The following is an 11,588-nucleotide window of genomic DNA, read 5'->3' as shown; positions in this document are numbered from 1 at the left end:
TGAAGACAAACGGAGTTTGGAAATGTCTGCATTTTTGTCTAAATTGTGTTTGATCAAGTGTCGGGAAGAAATGTAAACGCAGGGAAAACATATCCACCGCTTTAAATGGGGAGCAGCCTTCGAAACAATGTCTCCTCCCTGCAACGAGATCTCTTCCCTGGGGATTTTATTGTTTGTTTAATTCACTGACGTCCGGCCGTTCACAAACGCTGTGATCTGGCCGTTGGGGACAGAACGTTCCGGGGAACTCCTTGACCTGTCCATCACCTTTCCTCCATCCACTCCACCAACATGATGTACTGTGCAGACCAGGCCAGTGTACTGCTCAGTCCAACCCAGCCATCTGTCCAGAGTGAAGCAGTGTGCTGATTCATTCATTGCACTGGTCAATACAATCCAGGACTCAGATCAGAGTGAAACACTGCACAGATCATGTCAGGGCACTTAACTTCAGACACAGTCAAGACATTTGCATACTATGGAAAACTGCGGTAGAGACAGAAAAGCTGCAGATGCTGGAATCCAAAGCAGACAGGGAGGAAGCTGGGAGAACACAGCAAGCCAGGTAGCATCAGGAGGTGGAGTAGTCGACGTTTTGGGTGCAGCCCTTCTTCAAGATTCCTGATAAGGGTTACACCCGAAACATCAAATTCCACAACTCCTGATGCGAGCTCGATTGCTGTGTTCCTCCAGTTAGTATTCGGCATGTGGAACAGTGCAGAACACGCCCGTGCATTGATCTTTAAACCCGGACTGGATAACTGTCCAGCTCGGAGAGCTGTGCAGAACACACCCGTGCATTGATCTTTAAACCCGGACTGGATAACTGTCCAGCTCGGAGAGCTGTGCAGAACACACCCGTGCATTGATCTTTAAACCCGGGCTGCACATCTGTCCAGCTCGGGGAGCTGTGCAGAACACAGCAGTGCATTGATCTGTAAAAAAAGACTGGATATCTGTCCAGCAAGGAGGTCTGTGCAGACCTCAAAGGTGCAATAATATATAAACCCGGATTAGATATCTGTCCAGCACGGGGAGCTGCACAGAGCACATCATTGCATTATCTATAAACCTCAACCAGCAAAGCAAACTGTGCAGTGATATCCCGTGATAATCTCTAAACCAGGAGCAGTCGCCCTACCAGCATATACGGCTGTGTACACCACCCCAGTGCATTGATCTATAAACCAGGAGCAGTTACCCTCCCTGCATACCAGCATATACGGCTGTGTACACCACCCCAGTGCATTGATCTATAAACCAGGAGCAATTACCCTCCCTGCATGTAGGCCTGTGTCCACCACACAGTGAATTGATTTGTAAAACAGGAGCAGTTAAACTCCCTGCATGTAGAACTTTATAGCCCACCCCAGTACATTGATCTGTAACCCAGGAGCAGTTACCGTCCCAACATGTAGGACTGTGTACACCGCCCCAGTGCATTGATCTGTAAACCCGGAGCAGTTACCCTCCCAACATGTAGGACTGTGTACACCGCCCCAGTGCATTGATCTGTAATCCCGGAGCAGTTACCCTCCCAACATATAGGACTGTGTACACAACCCCAGCGCATTGATCTGTAAATCAGGAGCAGTTACCGTCACAACATGTAGGACTGTGTACACGAACCCAGTGCATTGATCTGTAAAACCAGGAGCAGTTACCGACCCAACACGTAATACTGTGTACATCACCCAAGTGCATTGATCTGTAAACCAGGATGAGTTACCCTCCCAGCATGTACAGCTGTGTACACCACCCCAGTGCATTTCTCTGTAATACTGTGTTCGATCCCTGCCCAATGTAGGGAAACATGCAGCCCATGCTGGAAGTGACAGGATGTGCAGCTCCCATCCATTTACAGTTCCATATCTCCGTTATGCCATGACAATGGGATGCTGTGGGTGTAAACATCACTGCCAGAGAGAGAAGGAGGGGGAATCAGTTGAAACAATAACAAATGGGAGCGGTTTTGTATATATACAATGCGGGGGAGACTGAGTGACAGTGTCATGGAAGGAAGTGTTCTCAGTTTTCAGAAAGCTAAAATGCAGACACTTTGATAGCATCCTGTAACATGAGCCAGTCTTCCCAGGAAAGATGGGAGAAAGGGATATTGGTGTGAGGTCAGATGAGCATTTGTTTTGAAAACTTGTAACTGAAATTGACTTCAACAGAGTCTATGACTCATTGGGCAGATTCTAACAATAATTTTTCTCAGTGACATTTTCATTGAGTGTGACAGAGGGATCGTCCTAACGAGGCTGAGCTACTTTCCTGGTGCTAGATTATCGAACTCACCTCATTAACTACACACCCCACCCCACCCCATGGTGTCCCTCTCATTCAATGCCAGCCCAATTCTCCCACCCAGCATGGCTGGAGGTATTCACCATTGCCCACATGCCCCTGGATATTGCGTGATCCCTGGCACTGATACCAATCTTTAAAAGGCCAATGGGCACATGGTTGAACTTTCTCAGTTTCGATCTGCCCTGCACAGTTTACCACGAGCATGGCGGATAAGAGGCAATTGCACCTCGGTTTGTCAACAGGTTCACGAAGGTCCTGGTGGATGGGCTAGTAGAGATGGGGGACCATTCTCTTCCCAGAGGGTGCCACACCACCATACCCACCAAGCATAGTCTGTGTTCACCACCCAGTTCAGTGCAGTATCTGCGATCTGAAGAAATGTCCAGCAAGACAGGAAAAAAAATTAATAACCTTCCGCACTCTCTCAGGATAAGGCTCACCATATTCTCTCTGCTTCCTCACACTCACTGTATATCTTTTATAGCACCGACCCCGACCAAGGCTCGTGCTCCACCACTCTCACTGCTACATTCACCACATTTCCCCCTTCACTTCAATTTCAGCCACTCCCCCAAATTGATAACACTGCATTGATACAACACTGTGGACTGACTCTCTCGGGACACCTCACCGTGTCCCCCCATCCCAACCTATACCAACACTAACAGCAGGGCCACCCACTCCCACCCTCACTGCCTCCCTCCCTTTCTCCCATTCCAGGAGAAACAGCTTGCAATCGGACAGAGAGGGCCAATCCACGTGGTGGAGTGCCTGATATCCGTTCCCTCAACCCCTCCCCCTGCCATGTGGGGAGAACCCTGGTATGAGCCGGAGAGGATCGGGATGCCTCGTGCGGAAATTCTGATTCATCCCGTCTCACCGACCGAGTAAGGAGCAATGTTCAGTGAAGAGAAATTTTCACATTAAACACTGGCAGCTCTGTTTCCTCCGGTCCAACTTAGAAGCCGTGGCCCTGATGCCATCTCCCTTTTTGTTGAGCTGGCTCAAATAGAATCCCCATGGTCTCAGTGGGCAGGAGGATGGGCTCAGAACACATCGTCGCCACCACATCCCAGGAAGGGAGCACGGAAATGAACACTTCCTCCTGTAAACAGCTCAGATACTGAAACTAATCTGTGATATTTACTGTTCTCCCCACTTGTCCTGACATCTTCAATAATCTGTGTTCATATACACCCAGGGCCTTCTGCTCATGCACCCCTTATAATGATACAGACTGTTTTATATTGTCTTTCAATGTCTTTCCTACCAAAGTGCATGACCTCACATTACACCAACGTGTGATTGTCCTGTTCGAGTTCCACACTGTCCCCTATAGTCCTTACAATTCTTCCAGATTTGATGTCGTCTACAAACATTGAGATTGTCATAGCGTCACAGTCCCCGTGAAACAACTGAAATCCTGTCACACTCACGATTGTGAGCAAGTGAAATGCTGCTATATTCCCACGGATGGAGTCAAATAATGATACGCTGTTAGCATAGCAACAAAAATCCTGATAGACTCCAGACGGAGCGAATGAAATGTTGACAAACCAAAAAGCAAGAGAAATCCAGAAAGGCACCACCTACCTTCATGAGCATCAGGGGATTAATGTTATGTAGTTCAAAGTGTGTACTATACCTTTAAGAGAGGGTGAATGCTGTTCTGAACTGAAAGCTTCCAAACACCTGTGATATGAGAGGATGGCAGACCCAGAGTGTCAAGGACAACTGAAAATGTGTAACTTGGCTGTGAAATACATCCATGAGTTGATTGCTCTTTGGACAACAATTCGAATTTTAACAATCAGTTTAAATGATACCCCAGGATACTAAAACCAAATCAAGTTTGAATTTATTGATTTTCGAAAATTAAGCAAATGAGATGTTCCGATGTTGTGGATGTTAAGAATGCAGGCATTTAAAAAATTGCAGACAGAACAAATGGCATCAACACATATGCAAGAGATCAAGGCACACTCTCTATCAAAGGTACCTTCTCATATGAAACATATCCGCAGTGAACAGAAAGAAGATGACCCAGGGAGATCTACAGCTGGAAGAGTAAACTGAAAACAACAGCTCCTGTGTGGCTTTCAAATTAATTTATGTAATTTTTAGAAGTGTCTTATTGAAAGAGTATATTATTGTAGAGTTGGAGTTGGGTAAGAAACTGTTTAGAGAAAGGAGGTCTCAGTGTTGTGAATAGTTGATGTAAAATTTGCACTTCCTAAATTAAGAATTAATATGATGTTTTTATTTAAACAGTGGAATTTGGGAGTTCTCTGTCACTCATATGTTAACAGTTTACGAGGTGAATTGAGCATTTCATTATGTTTAGTTTAAGTTACAGGATGGGAATCACGTCGTGTCCGAACAATGGTTGTGTGCGTGCATGTGTCTGTCTCTGTGAGGGACAGGTCTGCCTGTGTCAGAGGTGTTTGAAGTGATGCAATACCACCCTCTGCTGGCCTCCTCACGCCACTACACAGGCATTGGCAGAGGGTGAAAACCAACAGGGATCCATTCAGAGAGGGGGAGGGAGAGGGCAACTGCTCACAGCACCACCAAACTATTGTCTCATCAATGTACTGATCTAAATGTCCTTTAAACGTTGTAACGGTCCCTGCTTTCACCACTTCCTTTGGAAGTTCATTCCACAGCCAAGCCTGCTTCTGTCTCAACTAATTACATCACGTGACATTTGTAAAACTTTTTTTCCTCACATCTTAAAACATCACTCAGTTTTGCATCCCCTCCTCTAGGTAAAAGACATCAGCCCTTCAGTTTATCTGCAACCCTAATAATTTTACAAACATCTGTAAAGTTACCCCTCAATCTCATACTCTCCAAAAAAGGCCCAAACTATCCAGCCTCTACTTATAGCTCAATCAATCCATTTCCAACAGCATCGAGGGTAATCTCTTCCGAACCCTCTCCAGATTAATAATATCAAGGTCAATAATATCAAAGTCAATGGTCAAGGTGTGTTCTAAGGTAACGGGGTGTCCAAAACTGGAGGATATAGTTTTAAGGCGAGGGGGGAAATTTAAAAGTGACCTCAGGAGCAGCTTTTTCACACAAAGGGTGGTTTGCCTATGGAATGAGGGGCAGGATGACCAGAGTGGACACATTATTACAGAAGAGTTCTCACCAATGTCCTGAACAAACCTAACATGACGTCCCACTTCCGATTCTCGAAGGTATGACAAAATTAGACAAGTGTGTTAAACACATTCTTAACAACACGATCGATATGAGGTGCAAATTTTAAAGAATTATACCTGACGGCCTGGCCATCTGTTCTACAACAGCGCCAAAGGCCATACTTTTAATTGTATAGATCCTCCTCTTGTTTGGTTAACCAAATCCAATACCTCACAATATCCAAACTGAACTCGATCTGCCACTCCTCAGCGCAAGTGATTGCTATTACCACCTCCTCAACTTCCCCGTTTAATTTTACCATTACCTCCCCCTTTCGAGGATTCCTGCACACTCCAGCCTTGAATTTCATAAAGACTCGAAGCTTGGTTTGCCTTGTGCAGTTAGGGGGAGGAGGGACAGATGATAGACACAGTCAGTGGGGAGGAGAGTCTGGGAAGTAATCAGCAGCTTGGTATTCTTTCATGGTTTTAGGAAGAGGGCAGTCACACGTTAGAAGTAATATTGATCGGTGTTTTGGGACCAGAAATTATGGTCTTTCTTTGTCTCTGGTGTGCAGTAATTAATATCTAGACTTTTCATTGTGGAGAGTATGCCTGCAGGATTTATATCTTTAATATTGCAGTTTACAGAAAATGTTTAACAATGCAAAATATGTTATGTAATACAGTAATGTTAAACAGATTTTAATAAATCCATACGGACTGAAAGTTGGCAGTTAAAATGTGTCCCAAATTCTGGGCATGGTTTAGTTCTTGCATAGTGGGTAATGCCCCTGCCTCTGAGCCAGATTTCTGGATTTGATTCCAATTGCAGAACATGTGTAAGATTCTCCGTAACTCTAGACCAGACGGTCTGGATTCCAGTCCTACCTGTTTTGGAGGTGTGTCACAGCAATTCAGAACAGGCTGATGATCAAACACACAGGAGAATAATATTGCAGCTTTGGGGCTATTGCCAAGTAGTGATGATGTCCCTCTCTCTGGGCAAAAAGTTCTCTTTTCAAATCCCACAGAGGTGTTTCATGATATGTTTAATCAAACTGAAGGAGAAGCAGGAGATGTCAATGATGAATTTCAGGATTTAGGCCCAGGATGACTGAAATTACAGCAATTCGTGTTGATTGGGATCACAATTCGCAGCAGTGGAGGTTTATAGAATAATAACGGTCATGCATAGGGTGAGTAGGCAGGGTTTTGTTTTCCCAAGGTGTGGCGCTCAAAACTAGAAGTAATTGGTAAAATGTGAGAAGGTAAAGATTTTGAAGAGGCCTCAGGCGCACCTTTTCATGCAGAGTGTACAACGTTATGGATTGAGCTGTCAGAGGTAATTATGGAGGCTGGTATAACTACAACATTTAAAAGACATTTGGATGCTGTTTTGTTAATAATAAGTTGCTTTCATTTTAGCTCGGTTATTCTGAATACATTAAACATTTTATTTTTAAATCACGCGGTGACATATTAACACATCTCCAAATCACCCTGGCCAATTTTCGGCTAAGGTTATGGCTCTGTGTATGGCAATAGCAAAGCTGTACAACATGGAACAGAGAATGTGATGGAGTCATATTTTGGACAATGCGCAAGGAGACCCACATTATACAGTTTGGGAGAAGATGAGATTACAGTGCAATTCAACACGGAGAGAAAGAAAATGTAATCTGCCTAAGAAAGAACGGTCTGCTGCACTCTCTCTCTCTCACTGATACCCATCACAGCAATGTTAGAAAAAAAAGTTCCTCAGTCATCTTTGCCAATTTATTTTTTATAAATTCCCTACAGTACGAAAACATGGCTTTTGGCCTCCCCACACCCATTCCCCCACCGTATGTATAGGCCCCTGACGAATGCAACTAACCGAGAAATCCCTAAACACTATGGGTAATTTAACATGACCAATCCACATAGCCGACATATCTTTGGACTGCCAGAGCAACCTGGAGCACCCGTTCCAAACCCACGCAGACACGGGGAGAATGTGCAAAGTGCAATTCACAGTCACCCGAGGCTGGAACACATCCCAAGTCCCTGGCATGGTGAGGCAGCAGTGCTAAAGAGATTGTGTGTGTGTGTGTGTGTGTGTGTGTGTGTGTGTGTGTGTGTGTGTGTGTGTGTGTGTGTGTGTGTTACTGATTTTAGAAACAGAAATATCGATTATATATTTGCAATATCCAAACATTTTGCCATTCATTATTTCATCACATTTTGACTAACATTGCTTTGAACCATAAACGTCTTGCTTTAGCAGATTAAAAGGAACCAGCCCGATCTGTTCCTAAAACTTACCCTGATCCAGTCTGAGACCTATTTCGTCGGCCATATCACCAACCTCGTTACATTTAGCAATTATTGTGAGCCGTCGAGAAATAGGATGGGAAAAGGAAACAGTGACCCAAAAAGCTGGGGAACTATTAACAGGTGAGCCTGACTTCTATCATGGGTACGTTGTTGAAAGTGATTCTAAGGGATAGGATTTAAGTACATTTGGGAAGGCAAGGGCTGATCAGAGGTTCTCACCATGACTTTCTGCATGGGCAATCATGGATCCTTAAGTTCATTGAGTTTTATGAAGAGGTGACAAAGAAGGTGGATGAAGGCAGTTTGACAAACATTGTCTACATGGACTTCAGGAAGGTGTTCATAACATTCCGATTGGTAGGCAGATTAGTAAGGTTAGGTCACATGGGATACAGAGGAAGCTGGGCAATTGGATTCAAATTTGGCTTGAAGTGCGAGGGTTGTTTTTCCGGCTGGAAGCTTTTGAACAACAGGATGCTGCGATAATCAGTATTGAGCTCGCTGCATTGCGTCACTTATATAAAGTATTTGGAGATGAATATGGGAGACATTGTTAATAAGTTTACAGATGACGGTGGTTTAGTGAATTATCTCAGAGTACAACAAGACCACAATCATTACATGTGCCAAAGGGGCAAGGAGTGACAGATGAAGTTTAATTTAGGTAAATATGAGTTTTTGCATTCTGGGAAAGCAAATCAGGGCAGGAATTATACACTTAATGGTAAGGTCCTCGGGTGTGTCCTGGAACAAAGGGACCGAGGGCTATGGGGGCATTGTTCCTTGAAAGCGGAGTCGCAGGGAGAGACTGTGGTGCAGGACACATTTGGCACACTTGCCGTAAGCAGTCATAACATTGAGTATAGGAGTTGAGTACCATGTTGCGCCTGTAGAAGATGTTTGCGTGGCCACTGTGAGAATACTGCATACAATTGAGTTGTCTGCAGAAAAGTTTGACAGGGGTGTTCCAGGACTAGAGGGATTCAGTTCTATGAAAAGCCTGAATAAATTGAGATGTTCTCCCCTGGAGTGTCACTGGCTGGCGGTTGACATTATGGAGGTTTATGAAATCATAAGGGGCACGGATATTTTAAATATCCACGGTCCGTTTCCCAGATTAGGGGAGTCCAAACCAAAAGGGCATAGGTTGAAGGCGAGGGGGAATAATTTAGAGGAGAACTGAGGGGCAAATTTTCACTCAGAGAGTGGTCTGTGTATGGAAAGTATTGTCAGAGGAAGTGGTGAAGGCGGTTAGAATCGCACATTTAAAAAATGTCTGAAGGAGGAGGTATATTGGCCAAATGCTGGCAAATGGGGCTAAGATCAGATTTGGTTATCGGATTGGAGTGGACAGATTGGACTTATGGGTCTGTTTCCATGCTGCATGACTCTGATTGCATAAGAGGGATGAGGAGAGATTCTGAAACGACCTTTGCAGAGGGAATTCTGTTCACAGGAAGTTTAGTGTGCCTCTATGTTTGCATTGAATGAAAGCTGAGTTAGTAAAATACTTGACAAAAGAGTGAGTCACGGATAATAGGACACAGACAGGAAAGTGCGTCTGAGAGCACACGTGATAAGCCACAATCTGAGTGCCACAATCTTGGGGAAGGCTCAAAGTATGTCATGATCCACTCCTGTCTCTCATTCACATGTTTCTGTGTTCCATTCATCCCCTCAAACCTGCAGTTGGAGGCTACTCACTGGTATAAACTGGTGCACAGGAACAGAGGAGACCATTCTGCCCCTCAAGTATGTCACACACAGTTTGGGGTAGTTTGAAAAAGCTAATTGGAAAAACACAGGCTGAGTGTGAAAGATGCCCCTCATTTCCCTTTACAGAGCTCCACATCTCTGCAACTTGTGCTCCATTTTTTGGTCATGTTGCAGACCCAGATTCTCTGTGAATATAGCCCCCATACCTCACCCAGAGAAGGCTGACAAAATCCTCTGGTCTCCCTGACTGCAACATTCAATCACAGACCTTCCAGCAAAATAACATCCAATAACTTTCCAACAACAAAATTGGAGAACATCAGAAACAAAAGCATGTCGTTCACCCACCAAGCCTGCCTTGCTCTTCACTAAGATCATGACTGATCTGCTCTACGTCTCAAATACTCTTTCATACCCAATTTTTCACAGACCTCAACTCTCTGATTGGTCGAAAGACATTTTGTTCCTCTTTAAGTAGTTAGCGCCCTTACCACTGTGGAAAAGAGAATTGCTGACATTCAGAACTCTCTGGTCTACCTGTTGCTACGAATAAAATAGATGAACACAAGATCTCAGAAAAGAGTGACTGGCCCTAATATCGAAGAACTGTTTTACTGAGGAGGTTGTCAAGAAGCTCCAATGAAGATTAAGGGGAGACTTAATAGAGACGTACAAGATCATACATGGCATGGAAAGGGTGGACACGAGGAAATTGTTTCCATTACGTGATGAGACTAGGACCCGTGGACACAGCCTTAGAATTAAGAGGAGGTAAATTCAGAACAGAACTGCGGAGACATTTCTTCAGCCAGAGAGTGGTGGGCCTGTGGAATTCATTGCCACAGAGTGCAGTGGAGGCCGGGACGCTAAATGTCTTCAAGGCAGAGATTGATAGATTCTTGTTGTCTCGAGGAATTAAGGGCTACGGGGAGACTGCAGGTAAGTGGAGTTGAAATGCCCATCAAACATGATTGAATGGCGGAGTGGACTCGATGGGCCGAATGGCCTTACTTCCACTCCTATGTCTTATGGTCTTATGGTCACTGACAATACCGTCCTCCCCCTAGCGTGAGGTCACAGGTTATGCAAAAAGAAGTGACACAAAACTGTGACCACCTGCTTTTGGAATGAAACTAGCTGCACATTTTGCATCGTGCACAGGTCCAGGGATGTACAAGAATAAATTTGTGATTTTTGGTGGTCATGAAATGCTTAAAAAGGTTGGTCATGGCATTAAATCAACTCTAGCCTCCCCACTAGTCTTGACCGACTCCAAATTGCCTATCAGACCAAAAGATCCACGTCACATGCCCTATCACTTTCCCTTCACTCCTCCTTAGAACATCTTAACACCAAGAACAGCTATGTAAGAATCCTACTCATTGACTACAGTTCAGCCTTCAACACTATTATCCCCTCGAGACTGATTACTCAACTTAGTGATCTCGGACAAAGTCCCACTCTCTGCAACTTGATACTCAGTTTCCTGGACCACAGGCCACGTTCAGTGAAGATTGGGGACAATATTTCATCCTCACTAACACTCAGCACTCGAGCCACACAGGGTTACATAAACAGCCCCCTACTGTACTCACTGTTTAACCATGACTGCGTCGCCAAATATCAGGCCAATGCCATTCAGAAGTTCCCTGATGATACTACCAGGGTCGGTTTAATCTCAGATGGCGACAAAACAGACTAGATACGGGAGGTGGAAAACCTAGAAAAATGGTGCACTCAGAACAACCTAGCTCTCACTGCCAGCAAAACCAAAGTACTCAGTATTAACTTTAGGCGGGATATTACTCATGGCCCCCGACAAATTAACAGCACAGAGGTGGAATGAGAGCAGAGTGTCAATCTCATGGGAGTGGTCATTCACAAGAAGATTTCTTGAAATCTTCATGTGGATTCATTGGTTACAAAGGTGCAACGACATCTCTTCTTCCTGAGGCAGCTGAGGAAATTTGGCATGAGGGCGAATACCCTTTACAACTTTTATAGATGCGCCTCCGAGAGCATTCTGTCTGGATATAACACTACCTTTTATGGCAGCTGTACCATTCAAGATTGGAGATGGTCACATAGTTT

Source organism: Chiloscyllium punctatum, chromosome 19 (genome assembly GCF_047496795.1).
Source record: "Chiloscyllium punctatum isolate Juve2018m chromosome 19, sChiPun1.3, whole genome shotgun sequence".
NCBI lineage: Eukaryota > Metazoa > Chordata > Chondrichthyes > Orectolobiformes > Hemiscylliidae > Chiloscyllium > Chiloscyllium punctatum.
This window is presented reverse-complemented; position numbering follows the sequence as displayed.